Source organism: Phascolarctos cinereus, unplaced genomic scaffold (assembly GCF_003287225.1).
Source record: "Phascolarctos cinereus isolate Bilbo 61053 unplaced genomic scaffold, phaCin_HiC Scaffold_4;HRSCAF=312, whole genome shotgun sequence".
Taxonomy (NCBI): domain Eukaryota; kingdom Metazoa; phylum Chordata; class Mammalia; order Diprotodontia; family Phascolarctidae; genus Phascolarctos; species Phascolarctos cinereus.
In genome coordinates, this window is record NW_027555847.1 from 723,132,468 (window position 1) to 723,151,388 (window position 18,921).

Sequence of the window (18,921 nt, forward strand, 5' to 3'; positions counted from 1 at the left end):
GTCTTGGGGAGGGTGGGGGGAAGGAAAAGGGAGAAAAATTTTCAACTCAAAAGCATATGGAAAAAAAATTTTAAATAAAAAAAAAAAAGAAACTCACTATCTACTTGGGCAGTCCATTCCATTTTGGGGTAGCTCTGACTAGGAAAATGTTGCTGACACCAATTCATAATGTGTCTCTCAGCTTCTAACTTGGCCTCGGGGCCAAGGAGAAGAAACATAATCCCTCCTGACCCATTGATAGCCCTCCGAGTACATGAAGAGGGCTCTCATCCTTTCCCTCGGTCTTCTCTCCAGACTAAATATCTCCAGTTATTTCAGTCAATTAACACCCCCCCCCAAGGGGAGAACTGAGTGCACTATTGCAAGATTCATCTTCAGGGCTGCAGGTCTGAATTCAGTAGCTAAGCTCATTCCCCCTCCTCACCACCATCACAAGAGACACAATGAGGCAGATGCGGCTTTCAGATCCCACCGGTAACACTCTGCAGCTGTGAGACTCAGGGCAAGGCCCTTGATGTCTCTAAGCCTGAGATTCAACATCCGTAAAATGGGAGGTTTGGATAAGATAACCTCAAAGGTCCCTTCCAGCTGTAAGTGTAAGACCTTATGGTAGGTGCTTAATAAATGTTTTCTGATTGATTGATTCTCTCTCCCCCAGCCACCAGCACTAGGGTGGAACAGAACAAACTGGAAGAGGAGGCCCCGTTACAGGTGGACCCTCTGCTACTCCCCCCCAAACACTCCCCCAAAGAGAGGAGACTGAAGCTAGGCATCACAAGAACCCAGAGAGCAGAGAGGCTGTGGGGGGCAGTCCTTGCCCCACCCCAACTCAATGAGGAGCCCTGAGCCTCTGGATCCAGACAAGACCAGCATAATCCTGAGGAGGGGGAAGGGGCAGCTGAGGTGAGGTCCTTAGAAATCTCTTCACCTGGGATCCCGGTCTGAGAGGCCACAGGTGATGGGAAGGACTGGGAAGGTGCTGTCAAAAGACATGCTCAGGAAGCTCACCGCACAGCCTGGCACCTAAAGCTTGCCCAGAGATACAGAGATGGAACATCAGAAGCATCCCTTGCCCACCGCCACAACAAATCTGCACTGCTTTGCCAACAGACGTCTCACCTGGTCTTCTGTCCCCTCCGCCAAGGAGAATCACCTCCCAGCCACAGCTTCCTGAGCTGACCTCAAGCACCCACCAAGGGGCCTGGCTCTCACAGCTTCAATGTTCTGGCTGCAAGAAGCCTCTGGGAAGGATGGAGTCTGGTACTCTGCTCAAGACTGGTGGCAGGAAATGCTACCTTCCTGCCTTCAGTCTTCCCAAGTAACTTCAGCTTGAAGATGGGCACTTGGAGAAGGCCATTGTTGCCTGGTACCCCATTCCCACTTTGAAAAGCCATGGACTAATTACAGTAGCTACAGAAAAGGACCCTCCATTTTCCTGCCTCAAGTCTCCCCTTGCCTAACACGGGAGTTGAGACTTCAGCCTCTGGCCAATGGGCCCATTCTGGGTCCCAGGTGTCCCGGGTTAATCTCATCCTCCCAACTCACACGGAAGATTGGACACCTGTTATCTCTTCTACTTGAATGTAAACTCCTGGAGGGCAGGGACCATTTCATTTTTGCCTTTGCTTGTTCAGTCATGTCCAACTCTCTGTGACCCTCTTTGGGGTTTTCTTGGCAAAGATACTGGGCTGATTTGCCATTTCCTTCTCCAGCTTATTTTACAGATAAGGAAACTGAGGCAAGCAGGGTGAAGTGACTTGTCCAGGGTCACCCAGCTAGGAAGTGTCTGCGGCTGGATTTGAATTCAGGTAGATGAGTCCAATCCTGGTTCCCATCCCAGGGCTCCACCCACTGCGCTACCCAGCTGCCCTCTTTGTATCTCTAGTACTTTAGCAAAATGCTTGGCACACACTTTAATTAGATGTTTGATGACTAGAGAAGAGAGTGAGGCCGACAACTTGGAGCAGCTCTGCCTCCCTCCAAACCAATTCACACCCAAGTCAAGAGTCGCACTCACGAGGTCATTGGTCTTCTTTGAGAACAAAAACAATGAATGCTTGCTGATTGATGACGTGTCTACACTGTCTCCCCCCTCCCATGGAATCTAAGCTCCCAGACAACAGAAACGGTTACACTTTTAGCTCTGGACACCCAGGCCTTGGCACATAGTAAACATTTTGAAAATGCTGATTGTTTAACTGGCATCTCTGATCTGCACCATGGGGATGAGACTGTCTGCATTCACGCCACTGTCGGTCTGGGAGCTAGGAGACAGACAGCCCCCTGAATTTCCAGTATGTCCCCAGCCAAGAACTGCCCTCCATCCGGGGTCTCCACAATTCTCTCTAGTCACCGCCACTCTCTTCCCCCATCAGTCTGCTCCTGTTGGTCGAGGTGCCTTCATTTCACCCTTCAGAGATGTGAGTGCTCAGACAGCCTTACCTGACTTAGAAATCCAATTCCAATTCCATCTTCCTCCAAAGAGATAGCGGCCTCCTTGGACAGGGGGTAACCACGCTCAGTCACAGCTGCCTCTATTGACTGGGACGAGCAACAAGATCTACAAAGAAATGAGAAGGAATAGAGGGCACCGTCACTCCCTGGAGGAAGGGGGAATGCATTTGCAGTGATTTTGGTGGGGTTCTTTCTGTTTTTTCTGGGCTTGCGATGGTGCTAAGTGATGAGGCAAGAGTCCTGGGACAAGGCAGTGAGCCAGCCATGCAGGGATGATGCAGTGTTTACACAGCTGTCTACAATCATTAATAACCCCCCCTGGGCTATTCAAAGGTTGTCAATATGTTCCTTTCATGCTGTAGTACAGTGGTTGGCCGAGAGGTCTAGCCCTGGCGGGTGACTTGGTGACTGGCCTGTGTGGAAGGATGCCCAAGAAGGGTTCCCAGGGTAGGGGCTGGTGAAGACATGAGTAGGGTGGGAGTCAGTAAGGGGGGGAGTGTTTGGCTGCAGGGCCCTGGGCAATCTGAGGATACATTTGAGGGAAGGGAATACAGGACCCGGTTATGCTCTACTGAGGAAGTCAGGAAGGAAGGTAAGCACAGAAGGAAGTGCCCCAAGTCACAAGATCTGAGATCTAGAGCAGCCATCTCGTCAAATGCCCTCTTTTTACAGATGAGGAAACTGAGGCCAGGAAGGTAAAGTTTACTTGTCCAAGGCCTTAAAGGGTTAAGTAAGCCTCAAGTATGTGATTAGAACCCAGACTCTCGGACCCCAGACACAGCATTCTTTCCATCGTCCTACTTTGTGTCCCAGTTCTGTGGCCTGCTCAAAAAAAGATAAGTCCTAATTCTGTGCCCCATGGAGAGAGTTGGCACATGCATTTGGAGACCTGGGATATGAAGCCTGGCAGATACGGTAGTTCTGTGGTCTTTGGAGGCTTTCCCAAGGGAGAAGATGTGGCAAAGACGGCCATAGAGAGAGGCCCATATGGGAGACGGGCACCTAGGGAGGGGGCTGGTCCAACATTAAAGGCACTTAGAGTGCCACCATCTTAATTATATTGTCCTGGGGTCACAGGGTCACAGATTTACCAAGATTTAGAGCTGGAAAGGAAATCTGAGGTCACTGAGTTCAACCCTTCACTCTACAGAAGAGGAAATGGAGACTCAGGGAATGAACCATGTCCCAAACATTATGCTAAGAGATGGGGGTAGAAATGCCAGACTTCCAGGAGCTACTATTTGAATGGGGAAGACCACCTAGACCCATTGGGAGGGCCAATGATAGGCCCAGAAGGCCTTAGGGTTCAGGGTTGGGGCCAATGTTGCTCAATCAACAATGCTTAGGCACCTACTGTATGCCTGACACTGTTCTAAGCACTGGGGATACAAAAAGAGACAAAAGACAATCCTCCCAGCCTAACAAGAAGAGCACAAGCCAACAAACATATGTGTGAACAAGCCCTGGACAGGATGAATAGGAAACAGTTCACAGAGGGAAGGCCCTGGAACAAGTGGGCTTAGGGACAGCTTCTTTCCCATAGTAGGGGGGATTTTGGTGGAGTCTTAAGGGAAGCCAGGGAGGGCAGTAGTGGGAGTCGAGGAGGGAGACTGTTCCTGAGATGGGGATGCCCAGGGCCAAGCCGTGGAAACTCTTGTTCACAGAACAGCCCAGGGACAGGATCACTGGACTGAAGAGCACTGGAGTGAGGTGGAAGAAGGCTGGAAAGAGGAGGGGATGGGGCTACAAAAAGCTCTGAGCGCCGGACAGGAGGGTGTTTGTTCCCAGAGGCCACAAGGAAGCACCAAAGTTTTGTAGGGAGGGGAATGACGTGGTCAGACCTGCCCTTTAGGAAAACCTCTGGTGGCTGAATGGCAGATGGATTAGAGGGGGGAGAGGCGGGAGGCAGGCAGATCCCCCAGAAGCTGCTGCCGTAGTCCAGGTGTGAGGGGATGAGGGATCGCACCAGGGTGGAGGCAGGGGCAGAGGAGAGGAGGGGGCGGATTCCCGAGATGCTGCAGAGGCAACGTCCACGGGCCTTGACACCATATCAGACATGGTGGGGTGAGGGATGTTGAGGAGTCTGGGATGACCCCTAGGGTGGCAGGCTGAGACTCGGGAGGAGGGCGGTAACAGCAATAGGGAAGGTGGGGTGGAGGCCAGTTTAGGAGGAAAGAGAATGAATTCTGTTTCGGACACATTGAGGTAAATCTGTCTACTGGAAACTTAGGTCAAGATGTCTGAAAGGCAGTTGGAAATGTAAGACTGGAAGTCAGCAGAGAGACTGAGGCAGGAAAGGTAGATTTGAGAATTATCAGCATAGAGATGGTCACTAAACTCATGGAAGCTGGTGAGATTGCCCAGGGAAGTACCACGGAGGGAGGAGAGCAGAGGGCCCAGGACAGAGCCCTGAGGGACGCCTATGGTGAGAGGACATTGTCCGGAGGAGGATCCGGCCAACAGGACAGAGAAGGAGCCAAAGTCGGGGGGGGGGGAGGAGAACCAGGAGAGGGAAGGGGAAGGGAGTGTCCTGAAAACCCAGAGAGAAGAGAGGACCAGGGAGGAGGGAGGGATGGACAGTGGCCAAGACTGCAGAGAGGCCAAGGAGAATGGTGATGGAGAAGAGGCCATCGGATCTGACAGCTAAGGAAGCATTAGTAACTCCGCAAAGAACATTTTTGGTGAAATGATATGGTTGGATTATAACAGGATAGGGAGAGATTAAGAGGAAATAAGTCAAGAGCCCAGAGGGCCCCAGGGTTCAGGGTCAGGGCCAATGACAGGGGCTAGCAGTCCTGTAGGTAGACAGCACAGTGGGCTGTAAGTGTGACCTGACCCATGTCATATGAGGGGAAAGGACCGAGGCAGGATTTGAACTCAGGCCCTCGACTCCCATCCCAATCAGGCCCCACCCATCTGCTGTACCCCACTTCCTACATGACCATGGCAGCAGCATGAGGAGAACAGTGCTCATGTTAGGGCCCCCCGCGCAGCCTCTCACAGGCCCCCAGAGGCCTAGGCAACGTATTTCTAGGCCAATCCGGAAGCTCAAAAGTGGGAATTTGCTACTGGGAAACAGAGTGTGAGGCTGAGTCAAAAGGGGAGTTTGGCAGGCCCGTGACCCTGGAGAAGGAATGCACGGTGTGAACCGGCTGGGAGGGGAGGCAAGAAAATCATCAGGCACTTCCATGGCTGCCATTGGAAAATTAAACCATAGACACAAACATGCCATTTTCCCTCAAGGACGCTCAGCAGGCGGCTGTCTCAGGGGGCTCAGAGAGAGGTACCCCTGTGAGGCCTCCTGTGTGAGGGAGAAGGCAGTTCTCTGTGTGTGCATGTGTGTGTGTGAGAGAGAGACAGACAGACATATAGACAGACAGAGAGACACAGAGAGACTGAGATAGAGATAGCCAGAGACAGAAAGAGACAAAGACAGAGATAGAGAAAGAGACACACAGAAACAAAAAGACAGAGATACAGAGACAGAAAAAAAGACAGAGACAGAGAGACTGAGACAGAAAGAGACAAAGACAGACAGAAAGAGACAGAGATAGAGAAACATACAGAAAGAGAAAGACAGAGATACAAAGAGACAGAAAAAAACACAGAGGCAGAGAGACAGACAGAGATAGAGATAGCCAGAGACAGAAAGAGATAGAGAAGGAGACACACAGGAAGAAAAAGACAGAGACACAGAGAGAGAGAAGACAGAGATCAGAGAGACAGAAAAAGACAGACAGAAACACAGATAAAGACGGAGACAGAGAGGGTCAGAGCAGAGGTGCTGATCCTGGGCCTGCTCTCACACTCTATGACTTGAGGAAGGTCCCTTTTCCTCCTCGGGCTTCAGTTTCCTCAATTGTCCAATGAGACAATTGGAATAGGTGACCTCTAAGAACCACCCCCACCCTAAAATCCTACAATTCCATGACTTCACACTTTCTAGTCCATTGCGCCTAGTCATTCCTGAGGTCCCTTCTGTGTCCTGTGGTCCAGTGTTCTTTTCCCTGTACTATACTGCCTCAGTGTAGGCCTTTATTAAGCACCTCCTGTATGCCAGGCAGAGGCCTTTATTAAGCGCCTCCTGTACGCCAGGCACCATATGAAGCATGACGAAATCCTGGAGTTGTGCCACTATCCTCAGCCTCTAGGGGCTCAGGTTCTATTGGGAGAGAGACAACCCAATCTCCCTGTCTGTGGAGTCGAGCAGAGGCTGGGTGGTACCATGCAAAGGCCCCTGGGCTCTGCTGAAGCCCCTATTCACCTGTGGGACGTTGGACAAGTCAATCCCCTTCTACAGCCTCAGTTTCTCCCTCAATAAGAGGAGGGTGGTGGCCTCAGGGCTCCTAGGGTCCTTTCAGCTCTAAATCTGAGATCCTGTGATGCAGAGATGGTGCCATAGTGGACAGATTGCTGGGCCTGGAGTCACGAAAACCTGAGTTCAAATCCAGCTTCAGACACATTCTTAGCTGTGTGACCCTGGGCAAGTCACTTCACCCTGTTTGCCTCAGTTTCCTCATGTGTAAAATACGCTGGAGAAGGACATGGCAAACTGCCCCAGTATCTTTGCCAAGAAAATCCAAATAGGGTCACGAAGAGTAGGATGTGATGGAAACAACTGAACAACACTAAGATGTATAAAAAAATACAAAGCAATTTTTCACAGGAGACACAAGCAGCAAGGGAAAGAGGAAAGGCCTGGGGTAGAGTGGGTGGCATCTGAGATGAGCTTCCCAGGAAACTAGCCTGCTGACCTCAAGGAGAGGAGAGAGGGGGAGGGGAGGGAGAGGGGGGGAGAGGAGAGGAGGGAGGGGAGAGAGGAGGCAATGGCTCCTGTCCCTGAAGGTTCCAGCATCCTCTAAATCCCTGGGAGTCTGGCTAACTAACACGATAAATCCACAAAGTCATCCTCTCTCAGTGGGTCCCAGGGGATGGTGGCAGGGCCCTTCTCTGGAAGTCTCCAGGCATTTCCAGGAAACCTCCAGGTTTCTGGAGGAGGTGGCAGCCTATTTCTTTCTCCATCTCCTTCTCTGCCTACTATGTGCCTGAAAGGCCAAACCAGCCTCTGCTCTCCAGGAGTTCACAGTCATCGTACAAATATCTAGGTCCATCCCTGCTCCTACAGCTCTCTGCCTCGGTCTCCCGGCCCTCCGCCTCACCAGTGACCTGGGATCCAGCTTTCTCAGGGGCTAGGGGCTGGGGGAGGGGAGGGGGGCAGCGCCGGAGCCAGAGTCCCAGGGGTTCCCACCGGCTGCCAAACCCCTGGCGGTTCCCGGGCGAAACAATCGTGGCTCCCACAAAACAAAAGCCAATGAAACAGCAAGGGGCCTCGGGCACGCCCCCTCCCCCGCCAGGCCGCCCCGGCCCCCGCCCCTCCCCCGAACACCAGTCCAAGTCAAGTTCTCGGCCGCCGATGGATTGTTTACCATCTTCCCAGAGAGCATCCTTCCCTCCAAGGATCCGTCCATTAGCATAACTTTGAAAGCAGCCGACTATTTCTGCCTGCTGGGCAGTAACTATAGCAACGGGACTCAGGAAGCAACAATAAATATGATACAGTGTCAATTACCCTCCTCCTTTTATATGCAAATGAGGACCCGCAGAAGGAGAAGGAGGGAGCCCGCGATTGCCCCCTCTGGCTCGGGAGAGGGGGGCCCCTGCTGGGCCCCATGGTTTGTTAGCTGTTCCCTTCCGAGGGGGTAGGGGGAGGGGGACCTGGAAGTTCTCCGAAGGGGAGGTGCTGAAAAGGGCCTTCTAGAGCATCTAGCGCCCCTCCCCCCATTCATGTCTGGGGAAACTGAGGCCCAGAGTAAAGAGACAGGCTCAAGGTCACAGGGGTGGTTAAAAGTGGAGCAGGGATGACGATCTGGACCTTGGGCCTCCTGGCCGGGCCTGCTTCCCACTAGCTACTGGGGGGGGAGTCAGGAAGGACAGCTTTGTGGGATCAGTTAGGGGCTAGTTAGCACAGCGGAGGAATTGAAGTCCAGTTGGAGTAAACACTGGCCTTGAGGCTGTCACTGCAGACACCAGGAGAAAAGTAAGCCAGCCCGTGCCCTGGGGAGCTTACAGTCTGCTCAAGGACAAGTAACTGCCACCATCCATTCATGGGACTGGGCCAGGGCCTGGCGCTGAGATTTCTTGGGTGCAGGGAGGTTCAGATCTGGCTCACTAAAAGAGGAAGTGATTTGTCCGGAGTCTCACAGAGGCAGGGCTTGAACTCAGGGCTTCCTGGCTTTGAGGTCCTGTCTCAAACTAATCTACTTCACTGCGTCTCAAATACCAAATCTATACTAAATGTAAAAGGTAACCGGTAAGAAGTAGGGGGGCCAGGAAGGGCTTAATGCAGGAGTGGGCTATTTAAGCTGAGCCTGGCAGGCAGCTAGTGTTCCTAAGAGGCAGTGGTGAAGAGGGAGGGCATGCTAGGCTTGAGGGACAGCCTAGGCAAAGGCAGAGAGGTGAGACATAGAACTTTACACATAAGAAATGAGTCCAGTGGGGTTGAATTCTCAAGGACCAGAGGAGGGGCATTGAGCCCTGGGTCAGGAAAGGCAGGCCGGAGCCAGACTGGGAAGGGCGTGAAGCCCCAAACAGTCCTGGGTTTGTATGGCATCCCCTTCTTCTGCGCACTCCTTCCTCTAGGTTTTCAAGGCACTGCTCTCTCCTGGGTTTCCCTCCTGCCTGTCAGTGCTCCTTCTCAGCCTCCTTTGCTGGCTCTTTGTCCAGGTCAGGTCCTGTAAGACTGGTGTCCCTCAGGCCTTTGTCCGGGGCCCTCTTCTCTTCTCCCCCTAACCTTCTTCACCAGGTGAGCATCAGCTCCATGGATTTAATTATCTCTGCTGATGATTCTCAAATCTACTTATCCTGCCCCAGCCTCTCTGCTGAGCTGTGGTCTTGCATCTCTGACTGCCTCTCAGACATCTCCAACTGGATGTCCAGGAGCCACCTTACACTCATCATGTCTGAAGCAGAACTCATTTCCTTCCCCCCTAAACTCTCCCTCCCCCTCCCTTCCCTTTTACTGTGAAGGGCACTCCCTCAGACTCTCAACCCAGCAGTCCTCCTGACTCCTCACTATCTCTCACCCCCCAGGTACAATCAGCTCCCAAGGCTGGCTGAGGTCACCTCTGCAGCATCTCTCCTCTGACCCTGCCCTGACCTTGTGCAGACCCTCACCATCTCACACCTGGACTATTGCAGTGGTCTGGGGGTGGGTCTGCCAGGCCCAAGTGTCTCTCCATTCTGGTCCATCCTCCACTTAGATCTTCTGTTAAGACTCCTACTCAATGAAGCCCATTGACTCCCTATCGCTGCCAAGATCCTGTTGGCTTCTCAAACCCCTTGGAACCTGGCCCCCTCCTACCTTTCCAGCCTGCTGACACCTAACTCCCCTTGGAAATGCTCAGCCTCTGCCTCTGGGCTCTTCCTCACACATAACTCTCAGTCCCTGACACTGCACCCTTTCCCTGGTCAGCCCTCACAATCTCCCTCCTCCCCTCTGTCTCTGGGCTTCTGTCCAGACTTAGTGAAAATCTCACGTCTTCAAGGTTTCCCTGGTCGCTCCCATGGCCAGTGTCTTGCTTCTGAGTTTCTCCCCAATTTACCCTGTATAAGCAGTGGTCTGCTTATCTCTTCCCTCCCCAGTCAGATGGAAGCTCCTAGGAATCAGGGGCTGTCTTTTAGCCTTACTGGGTATCCCCTGGAGTGCCTGATAAAGAAATGTTGGTTGTGTGACTGATAAACCAACAGATCCTGGAAGCCATAGGGAGCCCTGGGAGCTACTAGAGCGGAGCAAGGCAGTGACATGATTTTTATCAGTATCAATAGGGTAGCTGTGTGGAGAATGGACTGAAGAAGGAAAAGACGAGGAGGCAGAGTGGGTAATTAGGAGCTTATCACTAAGGTCTAGAAGAAAAGTAGAGGGATAAAACTCAGGGCTTGAGTCAGTTATTCCCATTTTACTGACAAAGACCCTGAGGCTCAGAAAGGTTAAGTGATTGCCCAGGGACACACATAAGGAAGTATCCATGTTGGAACTCACCCTAGGCCTTCTAGACCCCATGCTCCACACACCACCCCCCAATGCCCCTCCTAGTACCAGGTGGCAGCCCCCTGGCCTCCCAACAGACAAGAGATCCTGGGCCCTGCCACTCTATCCCAGGCCAGCCTCAATATCAGGGGTCTCGAATACCCAGCCTCTCAGTAGGAGTTCAACAAGCTAAGTCCAGAATTCTCGGCCTCATCTCTGTACAGGAAATCTCCCACAGTCATTCCAAGAACATCACTGTAGAAATTAATGTGTGTGCGGAAGTCCCGGCTTACTCTATGAATCAGGAGTCAAATATTAGTGTCTCCCAATGCAATCAATTACCTCAGGGAGGCTGCAGTGGCCTGCTGCCAAAGCGTTTTGGTTTGGAAAGTTCCAAAGCTGGTGTGTGGAGTCACAGGGGAAGAGAGTAACACACTCTTTCTAGTAATGATAGCGGAAGGGCTGGATGATGGTCCAAACTGAGAAAATGAGGGAGGGGTGACAACAAGACAAGAATCCGGTGGTAGGTGGTAGGAGAGAAATGGCTGCCTAGATAGGAGTGGACCACACCCTAGGAACTCACTTCTCAACGGCTGAGGACCACAATTCAATTCCAAGCCAGAAGTATCAGAATTAAAGACAGAGAGGAAAATCCCATTAAACTCCATTCCCCTCAACACAGAGGGAAAAAAATAAACCATATGAGGGATGTGGGTTCAAATCATCCATGCCACCAGGACCCAATGGTGACACATAGTAGGGCTATAAGTAAAGCAAGCCCCCATCAATTAGACTAAGAGCCTTTCACCTGGTCTGGGGCAGATTGCCTTGCTGAAGTCTAGTGATCCCTTCTCAGAATTATGTTTGTTTAAATGTTTAAAATAACATATGCAGAATTACAAAAGAAACCAATTATATTGAAATATAGTTACGGAAACTTTTTTTAAAACAGTTAACCACGAGTTAAACACCTCTGGATTTGGGAATGACCAAACGAATGATGAATCATCATGATGGTATATTGCTGCCTCTCAAGACACATCCCTGTAATGCAGAATCAGAGAAGTATGGGAAGATTTGGACATCCAATTATTCTTCCTTGGCTGAAGTCCCCACCCACTGAAAAAAAAAAAAAAACAAAACAGTCTTCCTCCCCTCGTGCTGTGTTTTAATGGACCCAAATCACTTGTTCAGATCAATGCACAGGGACGGCGCCCCAGACCAACTCTACCATCCACTAAAGGGGTGCAGCCCTTTTTCTCTCCCTGAAACCCAGATAGAGCTTCACGCTACCCATCTGCCCACCCGCCCTCTGGTGGTGCACGGAGGTATGACTGCCTGGCTAAGTGTGGCTTTTTTCCGGGTCTGGTCCTTAGAATAAGACCAGGCTAACCCAGTCTATGAAATCTCCAAAGAATGCCAGCAATTCACCCTCTTGGCCCCCTCCCTGAGAAGGCTTTCAGAATAATGATAGGATTTAGGTGCATGGAATCATAAGTCTAGAGCCGGAAGAGATCCCATTTTGTAGATGACGAAGCAGAGGCTTTGAAAGGTTATCACTTTCCAAGGTTACACAGGTAGGCAGTAAGTGACATTGTCAAGATCCACACTCAGATTCTGTGACCCCCCCAAAAAAAATTTCAGCATTTTCACCTTCAGAGGGGAGGGGAAGGAAGGGAAGATAAAGGCTCTATTCTGGGGAACAAATTTCTCCAGAGAAGTAGGGAATCCCTTCCATTCCCTTCCTTGTCTCCCCTTCTGTGCTCTCTCCCCCACTTTTCTCTCACCTACTCTTGCCTCTTCTGATTTCTCTTCCTCCCTCCTTCCTATTCTGTCTCATCTCCTTTCCCCTCTTTCCTCTGGTGTCTGTCTGTCTGTCTCTGTCCTCCTCCTCCTCTCTTCTCTCTTTCCTCTCTCCTTCTCTCTTCCCCCCATTCCCTCCCCTTATTCCAGACTCTAGCCCATTCAGCCCATACACATAAATGATGCCAGAAAGACCCCAAAGCAAGTGGAATTTTTGCCCCCACCCCAGCACCGCCTCGTTGTTAAATAAAAACATTAAAACCTTCCCAAGCCCATTGAGCTGCCTGAGAAGAGTCACTCTGGGACTCGTTCTGCATGACAGCCTCTCTGGGCCAAGGCAGGGCAGAGACTGGATCATTAATCACCTCCTCCATCACTCAGGGCTGCAGCTAAAAATAGGAGCGCCCAGAATACCTTGCCGATTTTATGAAGCTACAGACAGATAAAATCCCCCTGCCTGACGCACAATACCCAAGCCACTCTTAGAGGAAACCAGACGTTTCAGAGGCGGGGAATTCTCAGGATCACACACTCTCCCAGCTGGAAGGGCACCTCTGGGCCATCCAGTCCAACCCATACCTGCATGGCAATCCCTCCATCATGTCCCCAACCAGTGAGCCTCTTGCCTCTGCCTGAAGACCCAAGGGAGGGGAAACCCACTGCCTCCTGGGCAGCCCCACCCCACTTGGGCTAACTCTCATCACTTTGCTGCGGACTTTTCCTGGCATTCAGCCTAGGGTGGCCTCAGCACCTTGCCCCCAACGCTCCCAGCTCTACCCTCTGGGGCTCCTAATCCCTCTTTTACATGGATACTTGGAATACTTGAAATCAGTAATCAAACAGGCCACCCCTCCCTGCCTCTTCCCACCCCCTCCTAATTCTTCCCCTGCTAAAAACCCACAGTTCCTTTAATGCAGCAGATCTCAAAGCGTGGTCTCCCTGAGACTTTTTTAGGGTGTCCACAGGTCAAAACTATTTTCGGACTAATACTAAGACATTTTAATTTCTAACATGGTGAATATTGACAGATAGAACCCACATAAGTAAAAGCTCTTTGGAAGACATGCAATCATTCTTAAGAGTACAAAGCAGGCTTGAGACCAAAAAGTGTAAGAACAGCTGCTTTAATGGATCCTCTTATGACAAAATCTATTGTCTCCCCTCCCCCAATCCTGGCTGCCCCCACCCCATCCCCACCTCCACTCATCTCAGTCTTTCCAGTAAATGTATATAGAGTTCTTTAAGGTTCACAGACAGCTTTACATAAACGTCTCCTTGGATCTCCACAACAGCTCAGAGAGGGGAGGGCAATTTCCCCATTTTACAAATGAAGAAACTGAGATTGACTTGCCTAGGGCCGTACAGCCAGTAGGTGTCTAAGGCAAGAGTTGAACTTGGGTCTCACTAACTTGAGGTCCAACACTGTCCACCTCGCTCCTGGAGGGAGCTGATTATTTAATTTTTGCCTTTGTAGCCTTAGTCTCTGGCATGTAAAAAAAGATCATTCCTAAACCATGACATCGAGAACTGGGCATAACAGTCCAAATGTGGTCTGAGCAGAACTGAGGAATGGTCCCCAGTGAAGGAGCAGAGGGTGGAGATCATGCAGCTGGGGGGGGCCCTGAGGTGGAGACCAGAGGAAAAGCCAGCAAGCTCTGCCTCCCCTCCAGCCTCTCCTCTCCATCACCTCCTCTTTTCTCCCATCCATCCCTCTCATCTTCCTCCAGTGTGCTTCAATCCTCTTCTCTCTGCTTCATTACCTCCCCTCCATCCCTCTCTTCCCCCCAAGTGTCCCTCCATCCTCTCCTCTCCATCACCTCTCCTCCTCTTCTCCCCTCCATCCCCTCTCTTTCTCCCCCAGTTTCCCTTCATCCTCTCCTCTCCATCACCTCTCCTCCTCTTCTCCCTTCCATCCCTCCCTTCCTCTTCCAGCATCTCTCCATCCTCTCCTCTCCTCTCCATCTCCTCCCCTTCCTCCCTCTCTTTCTCCCTCAGTGTTCTCCCCATCCTCTCCTCTCCATCACCTCTCCTCCCCTCATTTCTGCAGCCTTTAATAGAAGTAGCTCAAGCTTTCTGGATCAAGCTGGTGACTGGCACTAATGGCATTACTGAGCTGCTGTCCCGAGAACCTTTGAAAATGGTCTTAGGGCACTGCCAGCTTCCACAAACTTGGGTTAATTTAAGATCACGTTATATATGAAAGTGAGAGTGTTAAGGTGGCGTTAAGAAGGCTTCCAGAAAAACCTGCAAGAGGATCGAGGATTTTCATTACTAAATGAACTCTCAACCCTACCAGGAGAAGGCAGCTCTTATCTAAGATCCAGTGAACAAAAATAGGAAATGGATGCATTCTAGGGTTATTTGTGAAAGAAATGAGATATAGAAGAGCAGGCTGGGAAGTCACCACGTCAGGGGGCTCCATGGATACAGCTGTTCTCATGCCATGAAACAACCTGATAATTACGTGCTGCAAATGTGGTTGGCTTCAAGGACTGTCAGTTATAGGACCCTAAAAAAGAACACCCTGTCTTCTCTAGCACTCTTTCGTCATGCCCCCACTGACAGCTTCCTCTCCTCTCTGCCCCTCCCTTGAACTGTGACCACACAATGAGCCCACCTCCACCCCAACAATATAGTATTTCATTGTGCCTTTCTACAAGTCAATGCTCTATTGCTGGAGGACATCAAGCTCTGGAGCCTTTGGGAAGAGATCCAGTATCACTCCAAAGAGGTGGCCTAACCACATAGGAGGCACCGCAGCACACAAAGCACCAGACCTGGGGTCAGGAAGACTCATCTTCCTGAGTTCAAATCCAGCCTCGGACACTTCCTAGCTGGGTGACCCTGGGCAAGTCACTTCACCCTGTTTGTCTCAGTTTCCTCATCTGTAAAATGAGCTTGAAAAGGAAATAGCATAGTATCCCTACCAAATGGGGTCATGAAGAGTTGGACACGACTGAAAACAACGGAACAACAAGAAACCCATCCACTCTGGACAAACTGAGTGGATGGTGACCTATCGTTCAGACCATGATACTATGATATCCATTTGCATAGACGATGCAGGTGCATCCCTGTGTGCATGTATGTGTAAAATCTTGTCCAGATGCTGCAAATAGACAATATGCTGGGCCCAGAATTGCATGGGAGGACGGCAGGCTTGACTTAACTTTGGGAAAGATTTTACCTCACTGTTCTTCCAGCATGGCATAGCAAGTAGAGAGAGGGCTGGCCTTGGGGTCAGGAGGGCCTGGGTTCAAGTCCCACCTGACACATCCTGGCTGTGTGACCCTAGGATGCTGCCCAACCTCACAGCGCTCCCAGGGAACTCTCTCAGAACATTAGCTGCCGAACATTACAGAATAATAGATTCAGAGCTAGAAGGGACCTGGGAGGCCTTTGCATCCAACCTCTTCGGTTTACAGATGAGGAAACTGAGTGCACGACCAGGGTCACACAGATACTGTCTGTAGCAGGACGAGAGTTCAGGTCTTCCAGCCTCCACGGCCAACAGAACATCCACCGTACCACCTAGCTGCCCACTTGCAGGGGTCGGTCACCATGGGAGGAAACAAATGATGTCACCAAAGAAATGCATGACTGGAAAAAAACTGGACCAGGCCAAAGAGTGAGCTGGAGGGCTGAGTAATGAACGGCCCTTCCCCTGCCCTCCCCTGCTGCCATGTTCCAAGAGAACTTGAGAGAGGCTGCTAGTAATGATGGGTGGACTCTTGCCATGCAGTTATGGGAAGACATGGCCCCAAATCATGTAGGGTGAGTAGGCAAAGATGGGTGGTGATCCGCGTGGGTGGAGGTAGCACTTGAATTAATGAGATCATGCGCAAGGGCCATAGATTGGAGCATTTCTACAAAGATACGGTAATTTTTGACCATGACAAATCCCAGACTGCCTAATAAGGCATGGAAAGGTTAGGATATGTATCAGTGGAGAGGGTGCCCAGGCCGATGAAATCATGGGTCATTGGAACATCGATTGAGATGCCCAGTTATACTGTAATGCGGTTAGGAGATTGGAATTCTATAAATCATGGAATTAGAGAACTGTGAAGCAGAGAGGGACTCGAGGGGCCATCAAATCCAAGCCCTTCATTTTACAGGGGGGAAACTGAGGCCCAGAAAGGGGGAGGGGTTTGCCCAGAGTCACACAGCTAGAACTGGGATCTGGGTCTCCAGAAAGAATCCCAGAATCGCCACGCTGGAAGGAGCCTCAGATGTCACCTGGTAAAGCGTGTACCCACCTTCCTGGCTAGGGCTCCTTCCTTCTCGGCCCTCTCTTCAGCAGCACTCATCTGGGCCAGGTCACTGCTCTTTAAAGAAAGCTATTCCACTGGATGGTGGAAGGGATAAACAAAATGGAGGATGGGGATGAGACGGAATCTTACTGAAGCTAGGCAGAGAGAGCCCTGGGCCTGGAGTCAGGAAGACCTGAGTTCAAATCTGGCCTCAGACACATTCTAGCTGTGTCACCCTGCGCAAGTCACTTAATCCTGTTTGCCTCAGTTTCCTCATCTGGGGATAAAGATAGCCCCTCCCTCCCAGGGCTATTGTACTTTGCCAACATTGAAGTCCTATAGAAACACTGGTTACTGTATTTCCTGCTCTGTATAAATCAATATGACACATTCAGAGATGCCTGGGGAGATTTGTATGAACCGAAGTAAACAGAGTCAGGAGAACAAAATATACAACACAAAAAAACCATGGAAAGAACAAATCTTAAGCAGCACGTAATCGCACTCACTGATTCAGAGACAGAAGGGAGCTGGGAGGCCACTGAGTCCAGACCCCTCATTCTACCGACGAGGACGCTGAGGTCCAGGCAGGCCGACGCTGGCTTAAGGCCACACAGGTAATGAGGGTCCAAGGACGGATCCAAGCCCAGGTATTCCAAGTCTAGGGCTCTATCGAGCATGCCAGGCTGAGAAAACAGACCTCCCTCCCCTCTCCGTGCAGGGGGTGCCAAACACCGCACACCCTGTCAGACACACCGAGAGGCTGACTACCGTTGCTGAACTGCTTTCTTTTTCTCCCCTTACTATTGGCATCAGAGGACAACAGTGGTCCCTCTTCCATCTGTGTTAGAGAAGGTCCTTCTCTTGGACTCTTGGATGAGGATGTCCAGATCTGTACATTCAGCCCCCTGAGCTTCAGACCCGCAGCCTTAACTGGCCATTCACCATTTCAGACTGGATGACATCCCACAGACACCTCCAAGTCAGCACGTCCAAACCAGAGCTCATCCTCCCCCTGAACCACCCCTCGTCCTCCTAACTCCTTTGTCTCAGTCAAGGGCATCATCGTTCTTCCGTCCCCCAGGGCTGCAGCTTCAAAGTTGCCCTTCCCTTCTACTCCCTCCCTGCCTCTGCCCAAACCCAATCAGCTGCCAAGTCTTATCAACTTGACTTCCATAACACCTTCCACGTGGGGAGCCTTCTTTCCACCTCCACAGCCCCATTGGTTCAGACCCTCAACCCCTCTCACATTGACTACCAGCTCCAGACTGGTTACCCTGACTCCAGCCAGCTTCTCCTCTCTGCCTTCCACACCACTGCTGAGTTAATAACTGACTGGCTGACTGGCATTTAGCACAGTGCCTGGCACATAGTAGGGGCTTAATAAGTGCTGGCTGACTGACACGGCATTCCATAATCCCAGTGGCCCCTTCAGTGGATCCCTAGTGCCTCTGGGATAAAGGACAAACTATTCCAGCATGCATTCCTTTTTTTTTGTAGTTTTTTTCTTTATTACTTTATTTTGATTTATCAACAATCACTTCCATAAGCTTTTGAGCTTTAAATTTTTCTCCCCATCCCTCCCCAAGATGGCACACAATCTGATATAGCCAGCTGGCATTTCATGCCCTCCCCAAGCTAGCTTCCACTCCACTTTCATGCAGTTTCTGTTCCAGCTAAGTTAGACTCCAAGCAATTCTGTGGACTTAACCTTCTGTCTCCCAGCTCTGCATAGTCTGGGCTGTGTGTGTGTCTCTGTGTGTGTGTGTGTGTGTGTGTGTGTGTGTGTGTGTGTTAGGGGGAGGAGAGGATAAACATACCTACTATGTGCCAGGCACTCTGCTGTGGTCTTTTTTTTTAAACAAATATCTCATTTGGCCCCCACAACAACCCTGTCAGGTAAGTGTATTATTACCCCAATTTAATAGTTGAAGAAACTGAGGCAAACAGATGTTAAGGACTCACCTGGGGTCACAGCTAGTAAGTAGCTGGGGCCACATCTGAACTCGTGTCCTCCCACCTCCAGGCCCAGTGTGCTATCCACTGAGCCACCGGACACCTTTGTGCCTGTAACACACGTTTTCATTTCTGCCTCTTTGAATCCTTCTGTTTCTTTAAGGCTTAGCTCGGGGCCCTCAACCTCCTCCTAAAGTCTTCCCTGATGGCCCCAGTGGTCACCAGTCTCTGCCGCCCAAAATTACCTTCTATTGACTTATCTGTTTTCATATTGTACATGCCTTCTGACCCAGCAATACCACTACTAGGTCTGTAACCCAAGTCATTCCCCAGTAGATGGGCAGCCCCTCAGTTTCCGATTCTTTGCCACCATAAAAATATAAATATGTTCGTACATATAGGTCTTTTTCCTTTTTCTTTGATCTCTTT

At 50.8% G+C, this 18,921-nt stretch overlaps 1 protein-coding gene across 9 annotated transcripts in view; it reads right to left on the reverse strand.

Annotated features, from left to right (window-relative positions):
• Positions 1–18,921, reverse strand: part of ARVCF (ARVCF delta catenin family member) — a 370,319-nt gene that overhangs the window by 231,200 nt on the left and 120,198 nt on the right. For 7 of the 9 annotated variants that reach the window (XM_020996305.2, XM_078154469.1, XM_078154468.1 and 4 more), the window contains exon 5: positions 2,443–2,560. The exons of 1 other annotated variant lie outside the window; for it this stretch is intronic. The gene's annotated coding sequence lies outside the window, so the exon portion shown is untranslated. Of the gene's footprint in view, positions 1–2,442; positions 2,561–18,921 lie in introns of those variants that run through there. One more of the 9 variants, XM_020996314.2, reaches the window with a different exon arrangement.